Below are 20,259 nucleotides of genomic sequence, written 5' to 3' on the forward strand. Positions count from 1 at the left end.
ATACCAGGAGCTAACAAACGTTGAATACATACAGTGTGTCAGGCACATATTATGTGATTTCATCTAATGCACGGCCTGCTCCTGCCAATCACTTCCTTCTCCTGCTCCCACTATGACTCTCCACTCAGGATGCGTTCAGGCCCCCAGGGAACGGACACAGCACAGAAGGCACAAACCACAGGCTTTGTTCCAGGCCAGATGGGAATACACTTCTTCATTATGAGAGTGAATGCAAATGAGCACAATTTAAATGAAGCCTGGCTCAATTACTCAATAGGAAGGCAAAGCAAGAAACATTCAAAAGAAGCCTTGCAGAGAGAAGCAGGAGAGCCACGGGTGGTAACCGGCCATCTCATTTCCTGCCAGAACTTTCGCATCACAGTACACCACTTCTGTTTTTCTGCTTTGTCTATCAGTAAAATGAGAGCCTCATGACGATAAAGCCCCTGGCCCAGAGTTGATGATTAAATGCAATATTCAAAATCAGCTTCAACAGAAATAAGCTGTCACAAAGAGGCGGATGAGGAAAGTGGTGTAACGGCTCTGGTTTCAGTTCCCCTCCTGTGAAATGAGTTGCTGAACTTCATTTTCTCTAGATCCTTTAGTATCCAGCTCCATTCCCACCTGCTTGACCTAAACCTGCACAGGAAACTGTGGTCTGTGGCAGTGGGACAGGAGATGTATAGTTTGGCTTCTGAGGAATGTGGCTTCTGGAAAGCTCTGTGATTAACCTACCCTCCCCAAAGCAGACGCTCTGTCCTTCCACCCCACTCCAGCCCCTGACAAAAAGCCACTCCCAGGATTTCTCTTCTCACTTACTTGCAGTAGAGGAAAGAAAAATGAACCAAGGGTTACAAAATCGGATTCTTATCCCAAAACTCAGCTAGCTGTGTGATCTTTGCCTAAGTGATTAACCTCCCGAGAGTGTTTCCTCAGCTGAAAAATGAGGGGATTGGGGCAGGTGGTCTCTAAAGATCCCTTCCAACTTTGAAACTTGAAGAAATAACACAAGTCACGTGGAATAAAGGAATTTTTATGACAAAGTTTTCAAGCTTTAGATTCAGCAGTGATGCAGAATGCAAACCAAATGGCCAGTTGGAAGGAAATAACTTCCAAGAAGTGGTATTGATAAGCACTTAATTTTCATACCAGACTTAGATTTCATATAAGCACTATCAAGTCCCTTACTTAGAAAGTGACACCAATTTTAGCTACAGTTACAAGATTGATTTCAGTATAAAATTTCACATAAAATCTATTTCTTCTAATTACTGATATCTGCTCTGCCCAGTAGTTAAGAGACAATGGATATATGGTCTTTTCTCCAACAGTCCGAGGTTTATTTAAAATTAATAAACAGAAAATAATAGCTCAATAAATATCTTTGAATAAATGAATAATATGAACAAGTGACATTTTCTTATTTTTTCTTTTTTTTTAAATCAGTCATCAATTTTATACACATCAGTGTATACATGTTGATCCCAATCGCCCAATTCAGCACACCACCGTATCAAGCATCTTTTCTGACCACAACGTTATGAGATTAGAAATGAATTACAGGGAAAAAAACGTAAAAAACACAAACACATGGAGGCTAAACAATATGTTACTAAATAACCAAGAGATCACTGAAGAAATCAAAAAGGAAATCAAAAACTACCTAGAGACAAATGACAATGAAAACACGACGATCCAAAACCTATGGGAGGCAGCAAAAGCAGTTCTAAGAGGGAAGTTTATAGCTATACAAGCCTACCTCAAGAAACAAGAAAAATCTCAAATAAACAATCTAACCTTACACGTAAAGGAACTAGAGAAAGAAGAACAAACAAAACCCAAAGTTAGCAGAAGGAAAGAAATCATAAAGATCAGAGCAGAAATAAATGAAATAGAAACAAAGAAAACAATAGCAAAGATCAATAAAATTAAAAGCTGGTTCTTTGAGAAGGTAAACAAAATTGATACACCATTAGCCAGACTCATCAAGAAAAAGAGGGAGAGGACGCAAATCAATAAAATTTAAAATGAAAAAGAAGTTACAACAGATACTGCAGAAATACAAAGCATCCTAAGAGACTACTACAAGCAACTCTATGCCAACAAAATGGACAACCTGGAAGAAATGGACAAATTCTTAGAAAGATATAACCTTCCAAGACTGAACCAGGAAGAAATAGAAAATATGAACAGATCAATCACAAGTAATGAAATTGAAACTGTGATTAAAAATCTTCCAACAAACAGAAGTCCAGGACCAGATGGCTTCACAGGTGAATTCTATCAAACATTTAGAGAAGAGTTAGCATCCATCCTTCTCAGACTCTTCCAAAAAAATTGCAGAGGAAGGAACACTTCCAAACTCATTCTATGAGGCCACCATCACCCTGATACCAAAACCAGAAAAAGATATCACAAAAAAAGAAAATTATAGACCAATATCACTGAGGAATATAGATGCAAAAATCCTCAACAAAATACTAGCAAACAGAATCCAACAACACATTAAAAGGATCATACACCATGACCAACTGGGATTTATCCCAGGGATGCAAGGATTCTTCAATATATGCAAATCAATGAACGTGATACACCACATTAACAAATTGAAGAATAAAAACCATATGATCATGTCAATAGATTCACAAAAAGCTTTTGAAAAATTCAACACCCATTTATGACAAAAACTCTCCAGAAAGCAGGCATAGAGGAAACCTACCTCCACATAATAAAGGCCATATATGACAAACCCACAGCAAACATCCTTCTCAATGGTGAAAAACTGAAAGCATTTCCTCTAAGATCAGAAACAAGACAAGGATGTCCACTCTCACCACTATTATTCAACATAGTTTTGGAAGTCCTAGCTACGGCATTCAGAGAAGAAAAAGAAATAAAAGGAATACAAATTGGAAAAGAAGAAGTAAAACTGTCACTGTTTGCAGATGACATGATACTATACATAGAGAATCCTGAAAATGCCACCAGAAAACTACCAGAGCTAATCAATGAATTTGGTAAAGTTGCAGGATACAAAATTAATGCACAGAAATCTCCGGCATTCCTATACACTAATGATGAAAAATCTGAAAGAGAAATTAAGGAAACACTCCCATTTACCATTGCAACAAAAAGAATAAAATACCTAGGAATAAACCTACCTAGGGAGACAAAAGACCTGTATGCAGAAAACTATAAGACACTGATGAAAAAAATTAAAGATGATACCAACAGATGGAGAGATATACCATGTTCTTGGATTGGAAGAATCAATATTGTGAAAATGACTATACTACCCAAAACAATCTACAGATTCAATGCAATCCCTATCAAATTACCAATGGCATTTTTTACAGAACTAGAACAAAAAATCTTAAAATTTGTTTGGAGACACAAAAGACCCCGAATAGCCAAAGCGGTCTTGAGGGAAAAAAACGGAGCTAGAGGAATCAGACTCCCTGACTTCAGACTATACTACAAAGCTACAGTAATCAAGACAATATGGTACTGGCACAAAAACAGAAACATAGATCAATGGAACAAGATAGAAAGCCCAAAGATAAACCCACGCACCTATGGCCAACTAATCTATGACAAAGGAAGCAAGGACATACAATGGAGAAAAGACAGTCTCTTCAATAAGTGGTGCTGGGAAAACTGGACAGCTACATGTAAAAGAATGAAATTAGAACACTCCCTAACACCATACACAAAAATAAACTCAAAGTGGATTAGAGACCTAAATGTAAGACTGGACACTATAAAACACTTAGAGGAAAACATAGGAAGAACATTCTATGACATAAATCATAGCAAGATCTTTTTTGATCCACCTCCTAGAGTAATGGAAATAAAAACAAAAGTAAACAAATGGGACCTAATGAAACTTCAAAGCTTTTGCACAGCAAAGGAAACCATAAACAAGACGAAAAGACAGCCCTCAGAATGGGAGAAAATATTTGCAAACGAATCAACGGACAAAGGATTAATCTCCAAAATATATGAACAGCTCATGCAGCTCAATATTAAAGAAACAAACAAGCCGATCCAAAAATGGGCAGAAGACCTAAATAGACATTTCTCCAAAGAAGACATACAGATGGCCAAGAAGCACATGAAAAGCTGCTCAACATCACTAATTATTAGAGAAATGCAAATCAAAACTACAATGAGGTATCACCTCACACCAGTTAGTATGGGCATGATCAGAAAATCTACAAACAACAAATGCTGGAGAGGGTGTAGAGAAAAGGGAATCCTCTTGCACTGTTGGTGGGAATGTAACTTGATACAGCCACTATGGAGAACAGTATGAAGTTTCCTTAAAAAACTAAAAATAGAATTACCATATGATCCAGCAATCCCACTACTGGGCATATACCCAGAGAAAAACCATAATTCAAAAAGACACATGCACCCCAATGTTCATTGCAGCACTATTTACAATAGCCAGGTCATGGAAGCAACCTAAATGCCCATTGACAGATGAATGGATAAAGAAGATGTGGTACATATATACAATGGAATATTACTCAGCCATAAAAAGGAACGAATTGAGTCATTTGCTGAGACGTGGATGGATCTAGAGATCGTCATAGAGAGTGAAGTAAGTCAGAAAGAGAAAAACAAATATCATATATTAACGCATGTATGTGGAACCTAGAAAAATGGTGCAGATGAACCGGTTTGCAGGGCAGAAGTTGAGACACAGATGTAGAGAACAAACGTATGGACACCAAGAGGGGAAAGCCGCGGGGGGGTGGGGATGGTGGTGTGATGAATTGGGCGATTGGGATTGACATGTATACACTGATGTGTATAAAATTGATGACTAATAAGAACCTGCTGTATAAAAAAATAAAATTCAAAAATTCCAAAACAAAGAATCCCCAGACAGTTGAGGAAATCATCTAATGTAACAATTATACCAAAGCAAATAAAAAAAATAAGAGCTGAGCCTTACTGAGCACATATGTGAGCAAGGCACTATTGTAAGTACTTTATATGTATTTACTCATTTAACCCTTCTAACCAGCATTTGAGTTAATACTATTGTTATCTCCATTGAAATAAAAAACAAAGCAAAACATTAAGTAACTTGCCCGAGGTCACACAGGTAGTAAGTGGGGAAGCTGTTATTTCAACCAGGAAATCTGGCTTAAATCTATGCTGTTAATCACAAAGCCAATAATAATAATAATAAATAAAATAAAACACACTTGTTAGTAATAAAGACAATTCAGAGAAAACAGAATTTCAAAAAGTAATAATAATATCCTCTATAATATAAGAGAAGAAATTTTATCTAAGAAAACAAGAAAAGAATGCTGTTAAATGGAATATTAAGGGAATTAAAAATATTAAATTAAAAATATGGAAACATACTCCTTAGAATGGAAGTCTTCCAGAAACTAGAGCAAGTCATAGCTTTGTAGCTGGTCTCTCAGCTTCCAAACATAGCCCACTCTCTCTAGATTATTCTCAATGCAATGCGCAGAGTGCTTAATTTTAAACCCTAATTTAGAGCCACATTAATTCCTTGCTTAAAACTTACCAGCAAACTTCCATCACAGTTAGGATAAAATTCACACTTACTGTGGCCTGTGAAGTCCTGCATGATCTGGTGTATGGCCTCCTCACCAATGTCAACTCTGGCCATTTCCTCCTTACTCATTCCAGCCACACTAGCCTCTTGCTGCTCATCTCACATCTCACCAAGCTTGCTCCTACCTCAGGGACTTTGCCCTTGCTTGTTCCTCTGCTTGTAAAGCTCTTTTCCCAGATCTTGACAGAACTGGTTTCTTCATTTCAAGTCTCCGAGAAGCCAAGCTTTCCCTGACCTCCCAACCTAAACCACCTCCAAATCCTTTCTGCCTTATTCCATGAATTGTCACTTGCTGTCCCTTTACCCTGCTCTACTTCTTTTTTAAATAACATTTGCTACTATCAGAAATTATATGTTTACGCATGTGTAACAAGTAGGAACTTGTTTGTTTGTTTGATTGGTTGATCTAGACTATAAGCTCCATGAGGGCTAGAACTTTGCCTTATTCACTGCTGAATCTCCCACACCTACATGGTCCTGGTACAGAGTAGCATTAAATAGAGACTTGTTAAATAATGAATAAATGTTATATGGTAAAAACAATGATTCCAAATGCAGTGACTGTTTTTATAGAATCCCTGGATTTTCAATCTGCAAAATAATAAAGTACAAGTTTGTGCAAGACAAAGGAAATTGATTTCATTTTTTTTTATGCCCACAAGCCCTGGAGTCAGTAGCTGCAGACACCATACTTAGGTTGAGCAGTGTGCTCTGACATTTATTCTATCAGCCCCAGAGGTATCTCCCTTCTGGCAGAGCCTCAGGCACAAAAGGGGAGCAACACAGCACTTCTGTTAGCTAAGTATGTAAACAAGCCAGCTGCTCCCACTGCTTGTTATCTGCAAATAAATAAAATGTTTCCACTGGGACACACGGAGGAAGAAGCATTCTCAGTTCCAAATGAGCTAAACTCTCCAGAAAAGTGATTCTTTTTTTTTTTTTTTTAATATTATTACAATCTCTCTCCAGTGAGTTTCTTTTTTTTTAATTTATTTATTTTTGGCTGTGTTGGGTCTTCGTTTCTGTGCGAGGGCTTTCTCTAGTTGCGGCGAGAGGGGGCCACTCTTCATCGCGGTGCGCGGGCCTCTCACTGTCGCGACCTCTCTTGTTGCGGAGCACAAGCTCCAGACGCGCAGGCTCAGTAGTTGTGGCTCACGGGCCTAGTTGCTCCACGGCATGTGGGATCCTCTCAGACCAGGGCTCGAACCCGTGTCCCCTGCATTGGCAGGCAGATTCTCAACCACTGCGCCACCAGGGAAATCTCTTTTTTTTTTTTAATTGAGGTATAGTTGATGTACAATATTATACAAGTTTCAAGTGTACAACAGTAATTCACAGTTTTTAAGGTTATACTCTATTTATAGTTATTATAAAATATTGGCTATATTTCCCATGTTGTACTATATGTCCTTGTAGCTTATTTATTTTATACACAGTAGTTTGTACCTCTTAATCCCCTACCCCTATCTTGCCCCTCCCCCTTCCCTCTCCCTACTGGTAACCATTAGTTTGTCCTCTATATCTGTGAGTCTGCCTCTTTTTTGTTGTATTCACTAGTTTGTTTTATTTTTTAGATTCTACATATAAGTGATAGCATACAGTATTTGTCTTTCTCTGTTTGAATTATTTTACTTAAGCATAATACCCCCCAAGTCCATCCATGTTGTCGCAAATGGCAAAATTTCATTCTTTTTATGGCTGAGTAGTATTCCATTTTATAGATATACCACATTTTCTTTATCCATTTATCTGCTGATAGACACTTAAGTTGCTTCCATATCTTGGATACTGTAAATAAGGCAACTATGAACATTGGGATGCATGTATGTTTTCAAATTAGTGTTTTCATTTTTTTCAAACCCAGGAGTGGAATTGCTGGATCATATGGTAGCTCTATTTTTAGTTTTTTGAGAAACCTCCATACTGTTTTCCATAGTGGCTGTATCAATTTACATTCCCACCCACAGTGGACAAGAGTTCCCCTTTCCAGGTTCTTGACTGGCAGCTCAAGGAAAATTCTTTGGAGGAAGAAGAGACCAGTTGATCTGCCTTTTCACAGCTGGGCAGGTTTCTCTCAGCTCCAAATCATAAGGAGGAGGATGGATTTTCTTTAAACCATGAAGGAGGCTTTTCTGAGAAGAACATTTATTTAGACTGTCAACTCCTATGGAATATCTCCATTGTAATAAGGGGTAGAGAGAGGACAAGAAAGAAATTCAGTGGTAATCAGAATATCTCATTAACCACAATAATAATCTCACTCCCCAAAAATGTCCCCCAAGGAAGGCCTTGGCAACCATCTTCAGCCTGACATGCAGGGTTGACAACTGGAGCCTACAATCCAACAGCAAAGGGAACCCAGAGTTGAGGGCCTGGCATTGAGAAGGCAGCAAGACCTACACTGGATTTCCCACAAACTAATTCTAGAAGCAGATCTGTGGTTGTAGGCAGGGGGGAATGTGGGTAGAAAAGTGAAGTCTCCAGGCAGCAATCTTAAGGAGAGTTTTGGTATCATCTAACAGTTCTGGAGGTCAGAAGTCCAAAAATCAGTTTCACTGGGCTAAAGTCACGGTGTCTGCAGGGCTGACTCTAGAGGAGAATCTATTTCCTCGAATTTTTCAGCTTCTAGTGGCCTTGGCTTGTGACCCCTTCCCCAGCTCCAAAGCACGTGACTCCAATCTCAGCTTCCATGGTCTCAGCACCACCTTTTCTCCCTCTGCTTCCCACTTATAAGGACACTTGTGGTTACATTAGGGCCCACCTGAATAATCCAAGATTACTGCCTTATCTCACAATCTTTGACTAAGTCACTTCTGCAAGGTCCCATCTGCTATATAAAGTATTCACAGGCTCCAGGTATTCAGACCTGGATATCTTTGGGGACATTGTTCAGCCTATCACAATATATAAAGTAAATTATATATACTCATTAGAAGATGGAAGGAATGAAAAGTGCCCATTAAATTGAGAAGGCATATTGAGAGCAAAAAATGAGGAAGGCAGCTCCATATAATCAATGGATTCATTTATTATAGAGTAACTTACGCATAGGGTGGGATTGGAATCCAGCGGACAACAATCTGGAAGCATTTGCAGCTGCACTCCACACCACTAAGGGGCCGTGGGGACAATGTTATAGTTAACCCAGGAGATGGGGGTAGGTGCTTGGAAATAGGAAGTGTATTCCTAAATAAAAATTAGTGAATGGGTAACTAATCTCGTGGGTGCTGGGAATATGTCAGTGAAGGTTTTCATCATTGTTTGGGCATGAACAGGGCAGAGAGGCCACCTGATCTAATGATTAAACAATATCATTTAACTACAAAGCCCTCGACCACAGAGAAGTGATTTACTGCACAGTACAGTCCTGGGTAAGGGCAGCAAAAGGGCAGGAGAACCTGTAAGGGCCCAAGATGGTATCAGTTCTGCTAACAGCCATGTGGCACTATATATGTAGAGTATATATAATACCCACTCCTTGTTCATTGTTCATGGAGAAGACACCATTACCTGATTGTTGATGCTTCAGACTGAGATAAATTTGGTTTTCATAATATAATTCAATATATCATTGGTACGACTGTATCCTTACAACCAAAAGGGATCTTCTCGCCCAACAACAGACACACCTCAAGTGTGGATTGTGAACAATCCCTAAAAATAGGTGTTCATTTTTAGTAGAGGTGTGTGTATATTTTCCCCAAGGGTTTACTAACTGAAAATCACATTTTTGAGACCACATATAAGGGCCAACTGCTCCTTAGCTCCCTCTGGATGAAAGGAATTAGGCTTCCTGGCACAAGTCACAAGGTGGACTACCGGTAACTCCCAAGCATTAAAGGCTGAAAAACTCAGATTTTGAGAAATATTAATAAACTACTGGATGAGAGATGAGAAAATTCTGCCAAAGGAAACGCATGTAGCCTGGTCCTAGACAGGAGGAGTGAGGACGTTCCTCTCTCTCTGATGTTGAGAGACTTCGGGAGAGGCAGACAAGCCACTACAACATACAGGCCATCTGGAGCCCCCTTGTGGAGGGGCACAGCCTACAGACTTGAGCAACTGTTGATGCAGACTGTGGACATGAGATGCCTGGCTGAAGTGATGAGCAACAACCAAGAAGAAATTTGTGAGACCTACACCTTCCTTGGGGAGCCTCAGTAATACTTAGAAAGAGGGTCACACATCAGGACTTCCCGCTGTTATGCACAGGTGACAACGTAATGACAATTACATTAAGCAAATGTGATGTCACTGCACTCTAACAATTGGGGGAGGGGTGTACCTATTTGGTTTGGTGATAGGTTACCATGGATATACTGACTGACTCTTGAGGACGTTTTATCTGAAAACCTGACCTCCCCCTTGGGGTCCAAAAGTTCTTTTACATGTCTGGAGGTACACCTAGAACGAGGTATGGCTTGCTTTACAAACTGCCATTTTAAGAGTCTATAGACATTTTTTTCTTGCGGGAATCCAAAAATAATCACACTAAAATTCAAATACCTATTCTAATTCAAGGATTCTATAAATTTCTGTGTATGTTCAGATGAAGATGACCTTCTTTGTCCCATATTTTTTCAATGCTATTAAAAAACAAAATGTACTCTTTAGACTGTGTATTATTTATTGATGCTCAAACTGCTCTTCCTTGAAGTTCACAGAAGATTTTGGTCAGCCCACTTCCTAAATAAAAAAGTCAGAGCTAGAGGCATACATTTTATTTTTTGTTTGTTTGTTTTTTAAATTTTATTTATTTATTTATTTTTGGCTGCACTGGGTCTTTGTTGCTGCGTGTGGGCTTTCTCTAGTTATGGCGAGTGGGGGCTACTCTTCGTTGCAGTGCGCAGGCTTCAGTAGTTGTGGCATGCGGGCTCAGTAGTTGTGGCTCGTGGGCTCTAGAGCACAGGCTCAGTAGTTGTGGCACATGGGCCTAGTTGCTCCGCAGCATGTGGGATCTTCCTGGTCCAGGACTCGAACCCATGTCCCCTGCATTGGCAGGCAGATTCTTAACCACTGTGTCACCAGGGAAGTCCTAGAGACATACATTTTAATGCCTCATGCTGAGAACTGTTCTAAACCTGGGTTTCTGCAAGCTTAATTCCCAATAAAAACAAATATCTATTAATTTTAGCTTTCTGGTGTAAATAATTCAGAGAGCCCAAGTTTGAAACAGAATCATGGGTGCTCAATTCTTTTCTATCCACAGCCTCAGAGATCCCATCTTGGTGGCCAGTTTGAGATCTTTTCTAATTAGCAGTGTGGAGAAGCTGACAGCTCCATTGGACATTGGATCCACCTGCCCTGTCTGTTGTCTTTTGGCTTTAGAGTCGAGGACAAAAACTCAAAAACTTTGTGCGTTTAGATAGAATTCTCATTACAATGCAGCTAAAATGTGGAGTCCTTGTCCTCAGACACTCCTCCATACAAAGGTAGACATAGAGGGGAAAAAAGGGAAGATCAGATAGGGTAGTGTCATCTCAATATTATTCAGAGGTATCCCTTCCAATCCTTGGCCTTGTAGTTTTAAATACAAAGGTGGAAGAGACCTTACAAGTTTACAAGATAATGCATCCTAGTGACTTCATATGCTGAAACCAAACCAGCTTGGTTTTGAGCCATAGTCTGACCACAGGACAAATGACCCTCAGCAACAATATTACCACCCATCTCATTGGGTTATGTGGGTTAAATAAAATCATGCTTGTAAAGTGCTTAATAGAGTCACAGAGACATTGATTGACTAGAACTAATAGTATAGTATATTATTATTACTACTACTACTACTATATTCCATATCACAGTAGCCAAAAAGAACATTTAAGCAATTCTTATTCTTAAAAAGAAAAGCTTGCCTATGGTGAAGAGGATGCACCTTGAGGTCAGGTGTAAATTTTTCCTCATATGTGTGGTTCAGATTAAATTAGAATTGTTCAGATTCTGTTTTTATTAAGGTACTAATATGCTGGAGAATGTTGAAATCCTGTTCATGTAGTTTGACAATGTAACCTCCATTGAGAAGACAGGCATTGGAAGACAAAATGTAATCAGAGCTAGCTGATACTGAGCCCTTCTGGAGGCAAAGTTAAGTAGGAACAGACCTCCTTAAACAGTGACTTAAATCAGATGGCAGTTTACCTTTACCTCACTTAGGAGAAGTGTAGAGATAGTCCAGTGTTGGAATGGACACCACAGAGTTACTATGGGCCCATTACCTTTTCAGCTCTCTGGTCCGCCATTCCTATAGTGCAAGCCTTATTTTCATTGTCCAAGATGGCTGCTGGAGCCATCACATCTCATTCTAAACAACAGAATTTTGAAAGGGAAAGAGAAAGACATTTTCCCCCTTTGTAGGGAAATAAGTTCTATACTTTCATATCTTTCCTTCTAGGTTTTACTGGTCACACACTCATCCTTAACAGTGAGGGAGTCTGGGAAATATAGTCTTTACTCTGAAATAAAAATTTGGTTCCCTTACTAAGGAAAAAGAAGATATTGGTGAGTTGAAGGAAGCTAAAATTTCCAGTCACACTAAATTCATTCTTCTTCTCTGAATATTCTCTCTCTCTCTCCCTTTTCATTCCTGGTTTTTTCCTTTTTTTTATTTCTCAACGTTCATTCTACTTTTCTCTCTATATTCTGTAATTTCAACTTCATCCATTTCAAAGACTTCAATTGCCAAGTTTGTGTGAGGCTAGGAAGATGTTAAGCCAGCTTGTCTGTGGTCCATTTCTCTCCCTATTATCAGAAGGATGCTCCCGAGGCGCGAAGGCAGGTGGCCCAGTCTAACCTCCTTGTAAACCTGTTGATCACTGGATCTTCTGGAATCAATTAGTGATTTTATGTAAAAAGAGTCCTTATCAGTAAAATTCTCTTAGCAGGATATCGCTGTTTCAGGATTACTTATGTTAAATAAAACTAGAGTCTGTGCATTTATGAGTCGGGACCTCTAAAAGAGTCAGAAAATCCCTGTGATGATCTGTGTTTAAAAAAAAAAAAAAAAAAGTTATTTCAGAATTTAAATATCCCCCTACCCAGTGAGGTGACCCACAAATCTCATTTAGAGACCTCATATTTTATTTGGGGGCAAAGACTAGGTCTGATATGGGAAGAAAGGACCTAGGTAGCCACTAGATTGTCCTAGAAAATCCCTCCTTTACCTAAGCCTCTGGATTTCTTGAGACTTGAGATTGTTAGTAAACCTTGATACTGAAAAAGAGCTCTAATCTGTGAGTCTAATTTGACAATCCGATCCTTTGTGATAGTTCAGTGTGAATGGTAGCCACACCTGTCTAACTTCCGGTTATCTCCTAAATTCCTCCCCAATATTCCTAACAACTTGCTGGATATAGCTAAATATTTTATCAGTACCTCAAAATCAATATATCTGATAATAAACTTCTTATCTGCCCCCTTAAACCAGTTCCTGCTCCTGAATTTCCAGTCACCCAACCTCAAAACATCAGTATCATCCCTTCCAGCTCCTCCTTCCTTATCTCCAGTAACACTTTAAAACCTTCACTCCATCCATCTCTTCTTTTGTATTTTTACTCCCTTCTAATGACCTATCTTTTTCTGGTTCTTCTGACAAAAATCCTTCCAACATATTAACCTTTCAATAGTACTCTTTGACACATACAAAGGACTTTTAGGGAAACATGGTAAAGGAGACATAGGATCATAAACCTAATGATATATATCTCAACCTCATACATATATATGTATGTATATATATATGTGTGTGTGTGTAGATAGATAGATAAATATAGTGTATCCTTTAAAAGTGGTACTATGAACAAAGTGAGTAGATGAAATTTTGAAGAATCATACAAATATGCCCCACTTTGAAGGAAGCACATAGTGTGTGTGGGAGTTAGACATCGTAGAGAAACAAACTAAAAATTCCTTTATGGGTTAAAAGCCTTTTCCCAATACTATGTATGATGACATACCAGAAATGAGGAAAATTGCCAGGATTCACCATTTTGTTTTTCACCAACTGGGAAGAAGTCAAGAGAGGTTTGAAGAATGACCACCCCAGGTTAATATATCCAAGAACAAAAAGTGACTTAGCAAAATGGAAAGAGAAAATTAAAAGTCAGACAAGAACTTGTTTTTGCCTCTTATGGGGTGGGTGATCCATAAGAGATATGCATGATCCCCTTCTTCTTCTAGAATTCATAGTGCTGTGACTGATACTCTACCAGCTAGGGAATTATCAGGAAGAAGGGGGGTTGGGGAGGGGGGGTTGTCCTTAATAAAGCACAGGCTTGTAATGGTACAGACAGGGCTAAGAAGAACCAACCAGGGGTAGTGAGCTCCCTAAGGCCAGCAACAAAGGCAACCAGGGTCTCCCCTAGGCCTAAAGGAAAAGGGGAGGAGCAGTACCCAAGGGGACCAACAGCTATAGAAGGTGGCCCCTGCCATCTGGAAAGTTGGGAGTCAACTGAATAAATCCCCATCTTCACTCTGTTTTATCCTCTGACCTTCTGTTTGTGCCTGCCATTGACAATCCAACAAGAAGCTAGAGGAAAACACAGTATACGGTTTACCAATGGTATAATGCAAAAGTCAGTCTCTTGGGTTCTAGAACAGGCTAGAGAGAGGAGTCAGAGAAGCAAAGAAGAAATATCCTGCAAGAAAGCCTTCAAGTTCTCTTTATTTTCCCACCGAATGACTGGGAGAGGAGGAAGAGAAGTAGATGGGGAAAAAATCAGATGAAATTAGGAATAATTAATTTAGGGAAGATTATCATTGAAGAAAGTGAAGTTCAATAGCTCTCCCTGAGTTGAGGGAACAATCCAAAATCCAAGGGAAGGATGGGCACCTGTCTAGCAAGAGTGAATCCCAGGATAAGACTTTAAATAAAATAAGAGAGGACTTCTCTTGTGGCACAGTGGTTAAGAATCCACCTGCCAACGCAGGGGACATGGGTACAATCCCTGGTCCAGGAAGATCCTACATGCCGCGGAGCAACTAAGCCCATGCACCACAACCACTGAGCCTGTGCTCTAGAGCCCGCAAGTCACAACTACTGAGTCCAAGTGCCACAACTACTGAAGCCCATGTGCCTAGAGCCCATGCTCCACAACAAGAGAAGCCACTGCAATGAGAAGCCCGTGCACCACAACGAAGAGTAGCCCCCATTCGCCACAACTAGAGAAAGCCCACGCACAGCAATGAAGACCCAATGCAGCCAAAAATAAATAAATAAATTTATTTTTAAAATAAATTAATTAATAAAATAAAATAAAGTAATAGAAAAAAGAACCAGCCTACCAATCATGGCTACAAATAGTCCTTACTTTCCATCCTCAGCAAAGCAGACCATGGAGCACAAACTATCAGTTGAAGCTCAGATGGAAGAAACTAACAGAGAGGTCATAGAATCAAGGGAAATTCACCTGTACGGTACTCGGGCAGTAGGGCTGTTTCTGCCCAAGGTGAGTAAAATGAAAAGAAAAAAACAGGACAACAGTGCACATTTATGCAAAAAACAAAGGACAAAAGAAAGGAAGAAAGAGGAAAAGAGAAGAAAAAGAAAGAGATCCTGCAAAAGAGAGATGAATAGTCTACTCTGGAAGAAATAAGTATCACAGTAAACAAAAGGAAATAAATACAACAGATGCTGGAAATCTTAAGTACATAAAGAGAATATGGAAACCCTGAACTAAGAAATACATTTGTCAAACATAATGAAATAAAACAAAATATTTCAGAGCTAAAGATATTTTACACTTTCAACCAAGAGTAAAGCTCTACTCAGAGAAAAACTCACTCCCTTAATCACTTACAAGACACAAGAAAGAATAAAAATAAAAGAAATGTATACTCAACTCAAGAAGATATGAAAGGGCCAACAACATTAAAATGAGGAAAGCGGAACCAAAATAATTAATATAAGAACAGAAAGTAACAAACAAGAAGAGAAGCAAAGCAGTTGACTTGATAAGTAAATATGCCTTGTGATTTCCAGCAACCAAATGCCCAGTCTCCTTGAGACCAATCATTAAGGGACAAGAGCTGGAATTGTGTCTTTTTTTTTAAATTTTTGACTGCGTTGTGTGTTCTTTGCTGCGTGTGGGCTTTCTCTAGTTGTGGCGAGCGGGGGTTACTCTTCGTTGCGGTGTGCAGACTTCTCATTGCAGTGGCTTCTCTTGTTGCAGAGCATGGGCTCCAGGTGCGCAGGCTTCAGTAGTAGTGGTGTGCGGGCTCAGTAGTTGTGGCGCATGGGCTTAGTTGCCCCGCAGCATGTGGAATCTTCCCGGACCAGGGCTCGAACCCGTGTCCCCTGCATTGGCAGGGGGATTCTTAACAACTGTGCCACCAGGGAAGCCCTGGAATTGTGTCTTATTCATTTTGTAACATCACAGTCTAAGACAATATATGACTGTTAAATAATTGTGTGAAAGAGTCCTGAGTGTCCAGGTTATAAGGAGAGAGACCATCTCTGGCTTCTTGGATGAATTTTTGCCACATGGATGAGGGCTGGGGCCACTGAGAAGGCACAGAATAGAGAGTGGGTGAACCACAAGGCCTCCAGAGGTGTCTTTATAAGAAAAGTGCCCAACAAAGACCTGTTGACTTAATTCCATTCACACGTGTGCGACTCTTCCTTCCTGCCATCTCCATTTCTACCCGTGCCCGCTCCAGGCTGTGCTTGCCTTGGCCTCCCTCCAGGCATGTGTTCTTAACCAGTTCAGGGGCCATAAACACGGATGGAAAAAAATATTGTTATTCTCATTAACCTGTAACTAAACTTCAGCATTTCCTGCTATTATGACATAGGTGACAAACTAATCTAGTATTAGCAGTCCCTGAAACTGTCCCCAGGAGAAATGACAGATATTTTATACTACATTGTAGTTTGGGAAGAGATCTCAAAATGTCATTCACATTCATCACTACTTCAAAATTATGGTAGTTATTAGCCTTGATCTTAATCTTAAAATTTAAGGCCTTAAATAAAGGTTTTACATAAAGAAATTTAATATAAATATTCATACAATCATACCATCAACTTTTAAAATGCCTTGATAAGTGTATGTCCATATAATTGATTTCTTTGGCATCCCTATGTATTTTATTTAATACATTCAAAAACATTGTTTTTCATGAATATGAATTTCACTAGATGCCAAAAGCACCCATGACACTCAAAGGTTAAGGACTCTGCATCAGGGTAAACTGCTGAGGGTGAATAAATCTCAGAGAAGGAAAAATAAAAGTGGGACTTGTGCCATTCTCAGGTTTTGAGAAAAATCTAATTAACTTAAGAGACGATTTATCACTTAATGATTGGACTGAAGGAGGCAGACATTTATTTGGTTTATTAGCAAGCACGTGGAAGACCTAGGAAAATCATTTAAAGGCTACAGCACAGAATGATCACAAGCTTGAGCCCTAGAGTGGAACTTCTTCGGTTCAAATCTCAGCACACTGTTCATTCCTTGCATGACTTTGAGTAGCACTCTGAGCTGAGACTCGGTTTCCTCATCTGTAAAATGAGTCATACTAGCCCCCAACTCTCCCCCTGCCTTGGAGGGCTTTTGTAAGGACTGCGCAAGACTCTACATATTGTGGAGGCCCCTCGCTGTTGGTATCAAAGTCAACCAAACGTGTTTTCAACAACTTCCTCCTCCGCATCTTTTTTTAAATTTTTTCCCCTAATGATGAGATGCGTTCCTCACCCCATCATACAGACCAGCTTCCCAAGACTACTTTCTGTCTCTCCTTCTCTCCTCCCCCTCCTTCCATCAGAACTCACTCTCAGATAAGGCTGCAATATTACTTACATCTCTGAGTGTTATTCAGTTACCTCTTCTAGGGATGACAATCCTATCATTGGGTGAGAAGCCTTTTCCCCCGGCAAAAATCAATTTTGGTTTCCCGAAGCAGATAAAGGTAATATTTCTCTTCCCATGTGGAGTGCTTGCCCTCTGCTTCTCTAACCCCACTTGTCCTGTTCAAGTCTGACCTTGTTCACAAAGCTCCTCACCTCTCACCTTCACTTCTGATGCCACTGAACTCTGAACACATACGCCTGCCCTCCACCTGGACACCCAGCCAAGCCTGTTTTCTTTATCTCTCTCCTCTGATTTTCTAGGGCAGGGCAGCTGTCCTCAGGGACAGGGGCCTGCTATCTTTTCTTTTATGTTCCTAGGGATCCCCAACTAAGCATTTAAAGAAAGAGCAGCTGTAAACATTTTTTAGGAGTTCTTCCCTAAAACCTCCAGATCTCCATGTATGTGCTACGAGTTCCCAGTGGTAGGATGAGTGAAACTTATCTTGCAAAAGGAACCAGGAATGTTTCTGCTAAACTCTTTAAGGGTCTCCAGAGAAGGGCCAGACTGGAGATGAAGAGTCATCTCAAGGATTCTTGGAAAGGATCCTTCTCTTTCCAAGATTAATGCTCCTGCACCCATGTATGCTGTGGTAGAAAAACTCTGGACTGAGCTTTGGGGTATAACCCTGGCTCTTACAGTGACCAGATATGTGACCTTGAACTTCTCTTCCCCTCTCTGGGCTTCAGTTTCATTACCTGTAATATGAATGATTGGAATTTGATATTCTTACACTCTAGGAAGGAGAGCTGGACTCATTCTTTCGTGGACACATTCCAACATTTATCATATTTTTCAAGAAACAGGACGTGTGTTCATAATTTTCTGTCAATCTCACAAATCCTTCAGCATTCTTTTCCACAATGAGCATGGAACTTGTTTCATGCTTGAGGGCTTGCTGTGGTGATTGCCATTCCCATAATGTCTTTGATTTAAGAAATTATTTTTTAAATGTGTACTCACTCATTAGGCAAAACCTCCCAAAATTTTGTTCAAAACCTGCCCTTCTCTTTTACTTTAGTTCAGGAGATGGTTTGATTTTATAAAATAATGTTTTTATTCTTCTGTATTGGACAATGTGCATATCCCTTTGCATGCATTAGAGAACAGAAAAGAAATACATAAGCACAAGTGCCACCTTGTTGGGTTTTCCACCAGTTTCGGGGGAAGCCATTGGCTGGCCAGCCCACCGCTCAGTTTAATGAATCAGCCACTAATCTGAAAGAGGCGTGGTACCCTAGGTTCATCTCCTGGCTCACTTTCCACATGCAGACATTGAGCCTGTTCAAAGGTTTAGCTTTAGTTAATGTAACAGGCATAAAGTGGTCCTCAGATTTCCAGTCTTGGCACTCAAATGCTATGGTTTTACCAAAGCAGACTTATAGGAAGAAAATATAAATCACTTAAATCTCTTTAGGATGGAGAGAAGTTTGTAGGCAAGAAGAACATGAAATAGTATTATTCTCAGAACTCGTATGATCATGGAATCAGCATCTATTCAGTGCTCACTCAGAAAACCATCACACTGTAACTTGGAAAAGGATGGGGGAGAGCAGATATTACAGGAACACTATGGTCAATGATTGTATATATAGATTTTTTAATTTCACTTGATAACAGCACTTTCATTCACTGTACAATCACAAACAGACACAATATCTAGAAATATTATAGACAGGCAAACAAGTGAAAATTTGATATTTTAGGCTGAAAATCAGAAAGAGGTTTGGTTGTCAGATGTAAAAAGCTCCCATTTAATACAGTCAACTCATGTTTAGCATTCCTAATGGAAAAGATGAACATGACAACAAATTATATCATTTTATTATTGTTCAGTCCAAAAACTAACTTTCCTAATTTTAGAATGCAATCTGTGATTTTATTTAAAAAAAATAATAAGAAGAAGAATTACCTTCCAAAGCATGTTGGCTTTAGGCTAATATTTTAATTAGTTTTTATCCTCTGAGAGTATTCCGGTTAAACCATAGGGCAAGTCTGCTGGATGATGAATAAGAAGAAATAAATAGGTTTTTGAAATGTGTCTTCCAGGGAAATACAGTAACTATTAGAAAAATAAACTTTGCTGTCAATAAAGAGTTGACTATGTTTGGAGGGGGAAACACCATACACATGTCACTTAAATAGCATTATAGATGTACTGCTCTAGAATTATTTAAGAAGTAAAGGACAAATCTGCTCTATAGCTATACACCCTCATGAAAATGAAACCAGACTATGAAACAAGTATCACATAGCCCAGATTCACGCTGGTTAGGAACAGTCATGGTTGACACTTCCATGATCACAAAGATGCTCTGATTCTGAAGTTTCTAAAACCCTGAGCTCATCTTCTGCCTGGAGACCAAGCTACCATCTCCTTTTATAATTCTGCCACCAAATTTCACTACCTTGTTGTACCATCATGTTATTAGGCACATAATGCATACATAGCAGGGCTAAGAGGAGCAAGGGAATATTCACACAAAGAATAATGAAAGGGGGAGATGGTGAGGTTTCTAGATACATAAGCTAAGGTGACAAGTCTTTCCTTCTCCAGGGCACTACACACAGCTGTTAGTCCATTCTTTTGATTACTTGCATGGTTGAAAGAGTTTTCCCATATATTATCTCATTGGCTCTTCACAACCACCCCATTGGTAGCTATCACAGGTATCATCTTTGTCCCCACCAAGAGGCTTTACCCAGGTCCACACAGGTGATGGAGCCAAGGCTGGATCAGGTCTTCTGATCCCAAAGTTCCAAATTCAAAATTCAAAACACCAAACAAAGGAGGTGGATTAGAAAGAGGGA

This window comes from Balaenoptera acutorostrata, chromosome 12 (assembly GCF_949987535.1).
Source record: "Balaenoptera acutorostrata chromosome 12, mBalAcu1.1, whole genome shotgun sequence".
Taxonomy (NCBI): Eukaryota; Metazoa; Chordata; class Mammalia; order Artiodactyla; family Balaenopteridae; genus Balaenoptera; species Balaenoptera acutorostrata.